Raw genomic sequence first — 12559 nt, forward strand, 5'->3', positions numbered from 1 at the left:
AAGTGAGACTTCCTAAGAGAATCCACAAAGTAAACAAGAGCTTTTACGAGTTTAGCTCTCAACCAAACAAATTCTTATAGTAAATATTATACTTAATAGATAATACACTCTTGGGTAAATTCAATTATACCCTCATCCAAAGTAATGATCCTCACTAAGCACGAGAACACTCTCAAATCACTAAGACAAAATATATGTGGAAAAAAAATGAGAGACTTATAGAAAAATATGAAAGAGTGAGAAAGTGCGAACAAAAGTCTTTATTTAGTATTTTGAAATTATATATAAGCTTTCTATTTATAGGTTAAAGGATAGTCTAAATATGAAGTCACAAATGAAAGTTTTTGATATTTAGTCGTTGTCAATCATTAAGAGACTTGTTTCTATTGATTGTGAGTGTTACAAAGTGAAATAATCAATTATAGCACTAGGGATAATCTATTATTCAGTTGTAATTATGATTCAAATTGATTAGACAGTTTCTTAATCCATTATAAATACATTAAAAACTTTTTTAGGTGGTTTTAATAAAATAAGAGAGGATTCTCAAAGGTTTTTAGTGTGTGTGATTTTGCCTTAGTAATTCTAGAAAAACACTTGTGCATTTACAATACACTGGTAACCCAGACAAACACGACCATGCAATCTTTCACACTTCCTCTATTTCACAAATCTAAAACTTTAAGTCTTTGCATCATTATTTTAACTTTTGCATCACGCAAGAACTTTGAATCTTTTAGCTTGATGAGGCTTGAGATGCCTTCAAGTTTATTAGCATCATTAGAGAGTTAATAGAACAAACCATTAAAGAATCTTGAAACAACAATCTTCACTTGAGCATTGTTGGATGGCAGAGGTGACTTCAAAAAGATAGTTTTGTTAGAAAAAACAAAGCAAAACATTGAAAAAAAATTAGGAACACAATCACAACACAAGAACATAACGTGGAAACTCCAAAATCGAAGAAAAAATCATGATTGTTGTTAATAGACAACCAAAGAATAATACTTTGTGAAAATTGTTACAACACATAATATACTCTCAACTAACCCAGGCCTCAACTACACTCACACCCTCCAAAATAAATATTTAACTACATCTCACAACACTCTAATACAAGATTATAAGAGAAGAAATAAAGTCAAATACAAGCTTAAAATGCTTTTGACTGGTGTATCTTGGAATGAAGAAATTGAATCCGATATATAGTGTTGGACTCCCTCTTCCTTCACAAAACTAAGCGATGTGAGACTTCTTTAACATGTATATTTTCAACCAACCCCAATAATCTCCACCTTGATTGAAAATAATACATAAGCTTTCATTGTCTTCGCCGACAATCACACTCCACCATAAAAAAGTATAGTCACTTGAAGCTACACCACTTCAAGAATTTTCACATTGTATTCACCGACAATCATAGTTTTAAAAATAATCATACTCCACCTAAAGAAGAGTATACTTCACTTGAAGTTAAACCACTTCAAGAATTTTCATATTGTCTTCATCGACAATCATAGTTTTAGAAAACTATCATATTCCACCTAAAGAAGAGTATACTTCACTTGAAGCTAAACCACTTCAAGAACTTTCACATTGCCTTCACCAACAATCATAGTTAAAAAAAACTATCAAGTTTGACTATTGAGGTAGATCATATTTGACCATTTGAGCTATCTTCACTAATATAAGGACTTAACTAAATATCATTGGATATCAGGTGTTGTCATCTTCAAAACCAAACGGTTGTTTGCAGCTTTGCTATCAATAAACTTCAGCACTTTCAATCTCCTTGATAGTGCCTACAAGAAAATAGATCCACATACATGAATACTTCATATAACATATACATGTATTGTTTAATTAACTATTAAAAACACATCACTAAATGTTTTTGACTTTTTAATATTTATTGACACAAGAACACCATTTATGGGTATTGGTGACGAGGACTTCATTAGGATTACACAAACATTAATCAATGTTACTAGTCTTCATTGCAACGAAAGGACATCCCACTATAGATACATATTGAGAGATCCTATATTGATTACTATTGCACTGACACTACTATAAAATAGACATTTCATAAGACCATATTACAATAGTTTTCCTGTTAACTGTAGTAATAACTCATTTTTAGGTCTTTTTTTTATTTACTAAAATATATTTGACTAAGGTCAATATTAACAACCATGGTGAAATGTACATGGAGTGTAAGGGTTCGGATCTCAGCACCGATGATTTTCTATATTTTCGCTACAAAAAGGGTTTGTCCTTATATTTCATCATGATTTATATTATCAATCGTGGTGTAAGGTGTTAACATTTTATCACGGTTCTTATTATCAACTGTGGTGTAAGGTGTTAACATTTTATCACGGTTCTTATCATATATCCTAATCTTCATTAACATTTCAACAATATTTCTTCCCAAACATGCAAGATGAATACACCAAATGCATGTGTTGTACCTCGAAACATAAGAACGACCTCGTGAATCGCAATTGCATGCTCGGTGATGGATATAACAGAGTCTCCATCGATCTTTATTTATTCCCATAGAGGGAAAAGGGAAATGTCGAATAAAACCCCTAAAGAAGAATAAGGATATGGTTATCGCAACCAATATCAGGGTTCGGGAGTCGGTTACGTAAGGGGAAGGTATTAACACCCATCACGTCTGTTGTACTCAACGGGAACCATTTGGTTAGTTGTACGTTTAGTGTTTGTTTATAATTTAGGCTTATCGAGTTATTAAGAGGGGAAAGAAGATGACAAAAGGTTTATTTTTTATTAGTGGGCCTGACAAGATTTCACAATCCTTCTCCTACGTATCTCAAAAGAGAACTCAAGGCACATGTAGTTTTGGGTAAAAAAAAGTTTGTTTGTTGGTCGATTTTAGCAAAACCTATCTTGTATTAATCGACGAGAAACATTATTTTACCAAAAACAGATGAGGAGTGGATGTTTACACCATATTGAATGGATTTACAAATCACATTCACACCACTTATCTCAACTCAACAGTTATGGATGAAACATTATTTTGTATCATCTTAAGATAAAATATCTTTCGTTTTTGAAAAGGTTTTTTTAGGTTATGCCAAAAGGAAAAAAGGATTGAATGAGTTTGATGTTTTTTTGGCGATGGCGAGAGCTTAGATTAGCGAGATATCCATCTCGAATCCTAGTCTCAGGAGCTCGTGGTATTCACTCCGTTCCATTTCCATCTTTATTAAAAAAAGTGTTTTGGATATTTTTAAGTATTTTGAAGTTTTATTGGGAAAATGCATTCGATGTTAATCGAGGTTTGTTTATGGTTATGAAAAAAAGGTTGAAGTGGCTTTAAGGTTTTAAAAATGATTTGAATGTGGATGGTTGATCAATTGAAATAGTGGGAACGGTTTGAAAAGAAAAGTTTCAGATGGATTGGTTTTGAGATGATTTTGAAAATAGCTTGACATTGGATCAAGCTTTTGACTTGCCTTGCAAAATAGTTTTGAAAATGATTTTGAGTAAGTGATTAGAAATGAATTGAAATCAATGGTTAAAGATAACAAATATGATTAATAATGCAAAGGGTGCGAATTCGATCGCAGGGGGGTGAAAGTTCAAGTGTAGTGACACAAACTCAAACACAAAGCATAAATCAAACGCAACAAGAACCACAAGAGCATATACAATAGTTACATCACACATCCACAACAAATGATTCGGAAAAATAAAGTGAAAAGAAAATGCACAGATTAAAATCATGACGCAAAGAATCAAAATTGAGTATGCAAAGACGAGCGAAAGCTATCAGAAGAAATTAAATCTGATCTAAACATAACGATGTTGGGTTGTTATTCTTAACACAAATAATAAAAAAACCAATTTCTAACGCGTAAGCGGTCATTGCAAGTCGAATCAAGAAACAATAATATAATAAAAATAAAATTAAAGCATAAATTTGCAAATCAAAATGCGAAATGGTAAGCACACAAAAAGCCGATCATCGTTATGCTAAACCATCATACGTGTGTACAAAATCAAAGTGTAATGTAATCAATTAAAAATACCACACATAAACCATTAAGTCAACCAATAGCTTGCTACACTTAACGTGATCATCGCAATATGGATCAAAAATCGTGCGGATCTAAGTTTATTAAAAAGAAACACAAAGAAAAATAAATTTTAATGTGCTAAAAAAATCAACGATGTTGATAATGCAAAAAAAATGCGATCATCTCAATCGGATCGAACCAACACAAATGTCACGCATTATGTACACCTATATGCAAACTGCATATCAACACGATTCAATCCTGTTGAAATACAAGAGACTAAGAGACATTTGAATAATCCGTGTGTTTTGAAAAGCATTGCGGAGACTTTATTATATATAGAGAGATTACAACTAATTACAACATATATTCGATGTGGGACTATTATATATACAAATTTTCTTAACACTATATTTACAAATATCAACAATCCCCCTCAAGCTTGAGCATATAAGTCAAATGCACCAAGCTTGTTACATATATAATTAGTTCTGGGGCTTCGCAGCGATTTTGTAAACACGTCTTCCAATTGATCATTAGAGTTGACAAAGTTTGTGATGATGTCACCTGGTTCAACTTTCTATCTGAAAAAGTGACAATCTATCTCAATATATTTGATCCTCTCATGGAAGACTGGATTTGAAGCAATGTGAAATGCAGCTTGATTATCCAAAATAAGTGTCATTGGTCTTGCTTATTCAATTTGACATTCTTTGAGCAACTATTTTAAACAAATAAATTCACATGTTGCCCTTGCCATGACCCTATACTCTACCTAGGCACTTTACTTCGGAAAAAATCATTGAATGAGTTTGATGTTTTTTTGGCGATGGCGAGAGCTTAGATTAGCGAGATATCCATCTCGAATCCTAGTCTCAGGAGCTCGTGGTATTCACCCCGTTCCATTTCCATCTTTATTAAAAAAAAGTGTTTTGGATATTTTTAAGTATTTTGAAGTTTTATTGGGAAAATGCACTCGATGTTGATTGAGGTTTGTTTATGGTTATGAAAAAAAGGTTGAAGTGGCTTTAAGGTTTTAAAAACGATTTGAATGTGGATGGTTGATCAATTGAGATAGTGGGAACGGTTTGAAAAGAAAAGTTTCAGATGGATTGGTTTTGAGATGATTTTGAAAATAGCTTGACGTTGGATCAAGCTTTTGACTTGCCTTGCAAAATAGTTTTGAAAATGATTTTGAGTAAGTGATTAGAAATGAATTGAAATCAATGGTTAAAGATGACAAATATGATTAATAACGCAAAGGGTGCGAATTCGATCACAGAGGGGTGCAAGTTCAAGTGTAGTGACACAAACTCAAACACAAAACATAAATCAAACGCAACAAGAACCACAAGAGCATATACAATATTTACATCACACATCCACAACAAATGATTCGGAAAAATAAATTGAAAAGAAAATGCACAGATTAAAATCATAACGCAAAGAATCAAAATCGTGTATGCGAACACGTGCGAAAGCTATCACAAGAAATTAAATCTGATCTAAACATAACGATGTTAGGTTGTTATTCTTAACACAAATAATAAAAAACCAATTTCTAACGCGTCAGCGGTCATTGCAAGTCGAACCAAGAAACAATAATATAATAAAAATAAAATTAAAGCATAAATTTGCAAATCAAAATGCGAAATGGTAAGCTCATAAAAAGATGATCATTGTAACACCCCGATAATAATAAAATAATTATTTAAATTGAGTTAATAATTTATTTATTAATTTAATTAAATAATTGGAAATTTTATTATTATTATTTTTGGATTATTATTATTATTCGGAAAATATATATAAGTTGGAATTTAGAAAAAATCCCATTTTTTTGGTAAAAAGGTTAATTTCACGTGAAAAGGGGAAAAGAGGCAGAAAAGGGAAAAGGGCAAAAAGCCAAAGAACGAAGGTTGAAGGAAGGGAAAGCTTGGAGCTCAGAGACTGCCGGATTAACTCAGGTAAGGGGGGTTTATCATCGATTAATGGGTATTATGGGATAATATGTGATGGGTAGTAAGAAACCATGGATTTTGACTCTGATTTGAATGATGCATGCTGAAATTGTGAAATATTTGATGAACGAATTTGGATGATAATTGACGAAGACTCGTAGGAATTAGAGGTAGTAAGGTTAGCGATTTGGGAAGCCGAATGTGTATGATCTGTAATTGATAAAACGAATGAACATGTATGAAAATTGGACTGTAGAAGGTTGGAATTGGATAGATCTCGCAGCAGAGAAAGCCATTGCAGATCTGGAATTTCTGGCTCTGGTCATACGCGTATGGCACTAGGCAATACGCGTATGAGAGGGCTGGTACGCGTATGGTTAAGGCATTACGCGTATGAGTGAAAAAGATGATATTTTGAACGTAGATTCGTCTCTGTTGGTACGCGTATGAGGATGTGGTACGCGTAGCATACGCGTATGGGTTGGGCGAGGGAATGCGCCATACGCGTATGGACATAGGCGATACGCGTATGGGCAGACTTGTGGTTTCCCTGAACAGTTGTTGTGCAGTTTTTGGTTGTTTAGGCTGAGTGCTGTAACTTAGCTGATGTATGACGTAGTGGGGATCAATTTCCGTTGTTTTGAGTAGTATAGGTATTAGTAGAGTGTGCTAATACTGTGTTTGATTATGCGGCATGATATGATATGCTTTTGTGATAAAATGTGTTGATGATGTGTGATGGTATGCATGCTGCTGTGAATGTATCAGTTATGTATGCATTTGTGAATAGACTGTTTTATGGCTTAGAGTGTGAGCATATGTCTATTCTTGAGTTGTTGTTGTTGTTGCATTGCTAGGTGATTAGCATGCATATGGTGGCCCATTTGGGGTGGTAGCTAATTCCCATGGTGAGGAATTAGTGAGTAAATCATTTTGATTGTTATTGATGTTTGCGTGCTAGGTGATTAGCGTGCATAGCATGGCCCATTTGGGGTGGTAGCTAATTCCCATGGTGAGGAATTAGTGAGTGAGTCACTATGTCTCAAATGAGTGGGACTAGTGAGCTTGGTAGCCGTGCCTGGATTTGGACGGTGAGGTTGAACTATATGTTCATAAATAGTCGGTACCGCATGCATGGAGTCTCATTGCATAATATATGTATGGTGTGTAATATGAATGGATGTATTCCAATATTACACGTGTAATTGTGTTGGTATTGTTGTGATGTTATTGAGTATGATGTTGAATTAATATGCTGTTCCTGAATGTGTGATGTGATTAGGGTGATTAATGTGTTAAATTACTTAACATGACATGATATTTTATAATGCTTATTATATTGATTGAGGAACTCACCCTTACAACTATTTTTCAGGTAACGAGAAATGAGTTGAGTAGAAGCTAATTATTGGAGTCTAGTGTAGTCTCCGTAGTGGGTCGTGCTCTGATAGATGTAACATCGGGATGGGTTGTCTTAACTTGTTTCGAATGTTTTATTGTTGGTTGAGAACCATTTTCCATGTAATGTTTTACATGATTGATGAAATTATATCCGCTGTGTTTTATGCAATTGTTTAAGTTTGAAATTAATAAAAGAGCATGACCGTTATATTGTTGAAAAATGTGGAAGATTGTGTGACACCCTTAATGGGCATAATTACTCTGATGTTATATTTTGATATTTAATTAAATTATTGGGGTATTTTAGAAGGGTGTTACAATCATCGTTATGCTAAACCATCATACGCGTGTACAAAATCGAAGTGTAGTGTAATCAATTAAAAATATCGCACATAAACCGTTAAGTCAACCAATAGCTTGCTACACTTAACGTGATCATCGCAATATGGATCAAAAATCGTGCGGATCTAAGTTTATTAAAAAGAAACACAAAGAAAAAGAAATTTTAATGTGCTAAAAAAAATCAACGATGTTGATAACGCAAAAAAATGCGATCATTGCAATCGGATCGAACCAACACAAATGTCACGCATTATGTACACCTATATGCAAACTGCATATCGACACGATTCAATCCTGTTGAAATACAAGAGACTAAGAGACATTTGAATAAACCGTGTGTTTTGAAAAGCATTGCGGAGACTTTATTATATATAGAGAGATTACAACTAATTACAACATATATTCGATGTGGGACTATTATATATACAAATTTTCTTAACACTATATTTACAAATATCAACAATCCGCCTCAAGCTTGAGCATATAAGTCAAATGCACCAAGCTTGTTACATATATAATTAGTTCTGGGGCTTCGCAGGGATTTTGTAAACATGTCTTCCAATTGATCATTAGAGTTGACAAAGTTTGTGATGATGTCACCTGGTTCAACTTTCTATCTGAAAAAGTGACAGTCTATCTCAATATATTTGGTCCTCTCATGGAAGACTGGATTTGAAGCAATGTGAAATGCAGCTTGATTATCTAAAATAAGTGTCATTGGTCTTTCTTATTCAATTTGACGTTCTTTGAGCAACTATTTTAAACAAATAAATTCACATGTTGCCCTTGCCATGACCCTATACTCTACCTTGGCACTTTACCTCGGAAAAAAGGATTGAATGAGTTTGATGTTTTTTTGGCGATGGCGAGAGCTTAGGTTAGCGAGATATCCATCTCGAATCCTAGTCTCAGGAGCTCGTGGTATTCACCCCGTTCCATTTCCATCTTTATTAAAAAAAGTGTTTTGGATATTTTTAAGTATTTTGAAGTTTTATTGGGGAAATGCACTCGATGTTGATCGAGGTTTGTTTATGGTTATGAAAAAAAGGTTGAAGTGGCTTTAAGGTTTTAAAAATGATTTGAATATGGATGGTTGATCAATTGAGATAGTGGGAACAGTTTGAAAAGAAAAGTTTCAGATGGATTGGTTTTGAGATGATTTTGAAAATAGCTTGACGTTGGATCAAGCTTTAGACCTGCCTTGCAAAATAGTTTTGAAAATGATTTTGAGTAAGTGATTAGAAATGAATTGAAATCAATGGTTAAAGATGACAAATATGATTAATAACGCAAAGGGTGCGAATTCGATGGCAGAGGGGTGCAAGTTCAAGTGTAGTGACACAAACTCAAACACAAAGCATAAATCAAACGCAACAAGAACCACAAGAGCATATACAATATTTACATCACACGTCCACAACAAATGATTCGGACAAATAAAGTGAAAAGAAAATGCACAGATTAAAATCATGACGCAAAGAATCAAAATCGTGTATGCAAACACGTGCGAACGCTATCACAAAAAATTAAATATGATATAAACATAACGATGTTGGGTTGTTATTCTTAACACAAATAATAAAAAACCAATTTCTAACGTGTAAGCGGTCATTGCAAGTCGAATCAAGAAACAATAATATAATAAAAATAAAATTAAAGCATAAATTTGCAAATCAAAATGCGAAATGGTAAGCACACAAAAAGCTGATCATCGCTATGCTAAACCATCATACGCGTGTACAAAATCGAAGTGTAATGTAATAAATTAAAAATATCGCACATAAACCGTTAAGTCAACCAATAGCTTGCTACACTTAATGTGATCATCGCAATATAGATCAAAAATCGTGCGGATCTAAGTTTATTAAAAAGAAACACAAAGAAAAAGAAATTTTAATGTGCTAAAAAAATCAACGATGTTGATAACGCAAAAAAAAATGCGATCATCGCAATCGGATCGAACCAACACAAATGTCACGCATTATGTACACCTATATGTGAACTGCATATCGACACGATTCGATCCTGTTGAAATACAAGAGACTAAGAGACATTTGAATAAACCGTGTGTTTTGAAAAGCATTACGGAGACTTTATTATATATAGAGAGATTACAACTAATTACAACATATATTCGATGTGGGACTATTATATATACAAATTTTCTTAACACTATATTTACAAATATCAACAATCCCCCTCAAGCTTGAGCATATAAGTCAAATGCACCAAGCTTGTTACATATATAACTAGTTCTGGGGCTTCACAGGGATTTTGTAAACACGTCTTCCAATTGATCATTAGAGTTGACAAAGTTTGTGATGATGTCACCTGGTTGAACTTTCTATCTGAAAAAGTGATAGTCTATCTCAATATATTTGGTCCTCTCATGGAAAACTGGATTTGAAGCAATGTGAAATGCAGCTTGATTATCCAAAATAAGTGTCATTGGTCTTGCTTATTCAATTTGACGTTCTTTGAGCAACTATTTTAAACAAATAAATTCACATGTTGCCCTTGCCATGACCCTATACTCTACCTCGGCACTTTATCTTGCAACTACATTTTGTTTCTTACTTTTCTAGGATATAAGGTTTCCTCCAAAAAGTACACAATACCCAGAGGTGCATCTTCTATCAATGGGTAACCCTGCCCAATCAGCATCGGAGTATCCAATAATCTGAGTATGTACTTTATTTTCATACACTAGACCTTTTCCTGGAGCACGTTTGATGTATCTCAGAATCTAGATAGCAATATCCATGTGTTCCTGACAAGGGGAATTTAAGAACTCACTTACCACACTAACTGCAAAATAAATGTCTGGACGAGTGACTGTGAGATAATTCAACTTTCCAACCAATCTCATATACCTTCCTGAGTTAGATAGAGACTCCCCCTGATTGGGTAGTAGTTTGACACTTGGATCCATAGGAGTATGAGTTGGTTTAGAATTCAACAAACATGTTTCTTCCAAAATATCCATAGCATATTTCCGCTGAGAAATCACCAAACCATATTTAGATTGGGCTACCTCAATACCCAAGAAATAACGAAGTTTACCAAGATCTTTTGTCTGAAATTGATTTGAGAGAAGTTGTTTTAACTGGAGTATACCCTGCTGATCACTACCAGTTATGACAATATCATCTACATATACAATAAGATAAATACACCCTTGGGCTGAGTGACGATAAAAAACAGAATGGTCAGCTTCACTACGGACCATACCAAAATGTTGTACTACAGTGCTGAATTTTCCAAACCAAGCTCGCGGAGATCGCTTAAGACCACAAAAGACCTGTGTAATCTACACGCCATATTCGATGACTCCCTCTGAGCAACAAATCTAGGTGGTTTCTCCATCTATACTTCCTCTTCAAGATCACCATGTAAAAAAGCATTTTTGATGTCAAGTTGATGAAGAGGCCAATGTCGAATGGTTGCAATGGCTAGAAGAAGTCTAACAAATGCCATCTTGACTACAGGAGAAAAGGTATCACTATAATCCAATCCAAAAATATGAGTATATCCTTTGGCTACCAAGCGAGCTTTAAATCGATCAATCTTACCATATGGACCAACCTTCATTGTATAAAGCCAACGACAACCTACTAAAGATTTCCCATGGGGTAGAGGAACCAGTTCCCAGGTACCACTGTTTTGAAGAGTAAACATTTCATCAATCATTGCTTGCCTCCACTCAGGGTGAGATAATGCTTCACCTGGAGTTTTAAGAATAGAAACAGAAGACAATGAAGACAAATAAGTATACTACAAAGCGGAAAGACGATAATAATATAAATCAATATAATGTGGAGAATGATTTTGTGTTTGACGTATAGCTTTTCGAAGGGCAATCGGAAGATTGGACTCAGGTTGTAGAATCAGATTCGATGATGGCGAAGGCGTCGGAGAAGAGTCTACAATGACCTCAGAGATAGGTATGACCTCAGCTACAAGGACGACGGGTATTGGGTGACGATGCTGATATGTTTGAAGTGGTCGAGAAGTTGGGGGGTCAGGAGCCCTAGACTGATGGGGGATAATGGTAGGCGGGACATTAATAATTGTCGGAAAATGTGTGGGAGTACTTTCTTGAATGGGTTCTTGAGTTACGTGACTGGACTCAAAATATGGAATCGACTCGAAGAAGGTAACATCTTCCGATACGAGTAATCATCGTAGAGTATGTGAATAACAATGATAACCTTTTTGGGATCAATGATAACCAAGAAATACACATTTTAATGATCGAGCTGATAGTTTATCAAGACCGGGGGAGAGATTGTGTACAAAACATGTGGACCCAAAGACTCAGGGAGGAATTGGGTGAAGTGGGGAATTGGGAAAAAGGATTGAATGAGAGAATTTATTGTTAAGGACAAATGAGAGCATGCGATTTATAAGGTAACATGTCGTTAGCACAACATCCCCTCAAAACCAAAGTGGAACATTACCATGGAGAAGTAGGGTCAGAGTGGTTTCTACAAGATGTCGATTTTTGCATTCGGCTACCCCGTTTTGTTGAGGTGTGTGAGGGAAAGATGTTTGATGAAGAATACCACTGCGTGACATAAAATTCTGAAATTGTTGGGATAAATAGTCACGGGCATTGTCACTTCTTAAGGTACGGATAAACATACCGAATTGAGTTCTTATTTCTTGATAGAACTGTTCAAAAATAGAAAATAATTCAGATCTATTCTTAATTTAAAATAACCACGCGCAACATGAAAAATCATCAATAAAGGTGACAAAATACATAGACTCAAGAGTAGAGACAGTGTGCGAGGGACCCCA

Source organism: Lathyrus oleraceus, chromosome 5, assembly GCF_024323335.1.
Source record: "Lathyrus oleraceus cultivar Zhongwan6 chromosome 5, CAAS_Psat_ZW6_1.0, whole genome shotgun sequence".
Taxonomy (NCBI): domain Eukaryota; kingdom Viridiplantae; phylum Streptophyta; class Magnoliopsida; order Fabales; family Fabaceae; genus Lathyrus; species Lathyrus oleraceus.